Below are 2,181 nucleotides of genomic sequence, written 5' to 3'. Positions count from 1 at the left end.
TTAAAAAAAAAAAAAAAGTTAGCAACAATAGGAAGGATGACTGCCATGGTCTTGTGATGTGCTGGGACATTCAGAGGGAGAAAGAGCTACCAGGCAGCCACTACATGAAGATACAGTTTGTGGAGAAGCCAACTTAGATATTAGACATTGCTTTAGTCATGTTGGGCTGCCATAGCAAACTGCTGAGGACTGAAAGATTTAAATAATAAACAGGTTTCTTGAAGTTCTGGAGTTTGCAAATACAAGATTAGTGTCTGTGGAGGGACTCCTTTTGGTAAGCAGAGTTCCTTTCTTTACTCTCCTTCCCTTCCCTTCCCTTTTCTTCCTTCTTTCCTTCCTTCCTTTCTTTTTTTTTTTTTTTTTTTTTTGAGACAGGGTTTCTCTGTGTAGCCCCTGCTGTCCTGGAACTGGCTCTGTAGACCAGGCTGGCCTCAAACTCAAGAGATCTGCCTGCCTCTGCCTCCTGAGCGCTGGAGCTAAAGGCATGCACCACCACCGCCTGACCATATTTGTTTTCTTATAACCTCCAGTGGTGAAAGGAAATGGATCTTTATATATATGTGCATATATATATATTTATATATTAGATATACATATATGTATGTATAATATATACACTATATTGTACATAATATATATTATATATTATATAATACATTATATATTGTAATATATATATTATATACATCCACCCTTATAATATAATATAATTACCTTCCCAAAGCCCTGCCTCCAGATACCATCATGGTGAAATTAGAGTTCTTGCATGCGCATTTGGGAAGAGCAGATCTTACATTGTAGGTGCAGAACTTTTAGAACTAGCCTATAGCACTGGTGTCCCGCACAGTGGCTGATGCCTGTAATCCCAGAACTTGGGAAACAGAAGAACAGGGATAGGGTCATGATGGGTTCAGGGCCAGCAAAGGCTACACAGAAAGTTCTAGGACAGCCCGTCCTACCAAGTGAGGTGTTGTCACAAAACAAAACAAAAACAAAACAACCCAAAAGCATAGAACCAACTGTAGGGAGTTAGCATAGCACCAAGTGCTGAAGCTACAGAAATGGGTAACCACTGAAAGAGGCTTGGATCTACAAAAGAAAATCAAATGACTCCAGGGTAGCCCCGAGGACAGGAATAAGAGAGCAGTTAGGAGTGTGGCTGAAGAAAACAAAGTGGAAAAGTCAAAGAAGAAAGAGGAAAAGGATCATAGCACCAGACATCAAGAGCAAAGAGAATCTCAAGGGTGAGAGAAACAGCCACAGAGCAGCTGAAAGAAATGTCTCCATTAGGAAAGCTGGGTGTCTTGGGACTGACCTGGAATCACCTAAACGCAGGCAGCCTGTGAAGGATTTTCTTGACTGCATCATTTGAGGTTGGGAAGAGCCACACAAAATCTGGGCCACACCCTTTTGGTGACAGCCCACATGAAAGGACATGGAAGAGGGAAGCTTTTGCTTTTTTGCCTACTTGACTTCACTCTTGCTAGGAAGTTAATTTTATCCTATTGCTGAGACATTCCTTCTCTGGTATTAGAACCTACTTCTTTGCTATTCCTAGGTAGGCTGAAAACCAGCAGCTCTCTAGGCACTCCCAGTGACTTCAGCACCAGATTGGGGCTGCTGGGACATCCAGCTTCTGGATTCTTGGCTTTTATGATGGAGACAGCCATTATTGGATGACCTGGACCACAGCCCATAAGCCACTCTAATAAATCCCCCTTCATATATGTATATGTATATATGTATATATGTATATATGTATATATACATACACGTAGGAGGAAAGGGTTTATTCAGCTTACACTTTCCCCATTGTTGTTCATCATCAAAGGAAGTCAGGACTGGAACTCAAGCAGGTCAGGAAGCAGGAGCTGATGCAGAGGCCATGAAGGGATGTTCTTAACTGGCTTGCTTCCCCTGGCTTGCTCAGCTTCCTTTCTTATAGAACCCAAGACTACCAGCCCAGGGATGGCACCACCCACAAGGGGCCTGTACTGGCTGGTTTTGTGTGTCATCTTGACACCGGCTGGAGTTATCACAGAGAAGGGAGTTTCAGTTGGGGAAGTGCCTCCATGAGATCTAGCTGTGGGGCATTTTCTCAATTGCCCCATGTGGCAGGCTGAGCAAGCCAGGGGAAGCAAGCCAGTAAGAAACATCCCTCCATGGCCTCTGCATCAGCTC

The sequence above is a fragment of the Mastomys coucha genome, unplaced genomic scaffold (assembly GCF_008632895.1).
Source record: "Mastomys coucha isolate ucsf_1 unplaced genomic scaffold, UCSF_Mcou_1 pScaffold4, whole genome shotgun sequence".
Classification (NCBI taxonomy): Eukaryota; Metazoa; Chordata; class Mammalia; order Rodentia; family Muridae; genus Mastomys; species Mastomys coucha.
The sequence above is the reverse complement of the archived record's forward strand: the minus strand, read 5'-3'. Positions refer to the sequence as shown.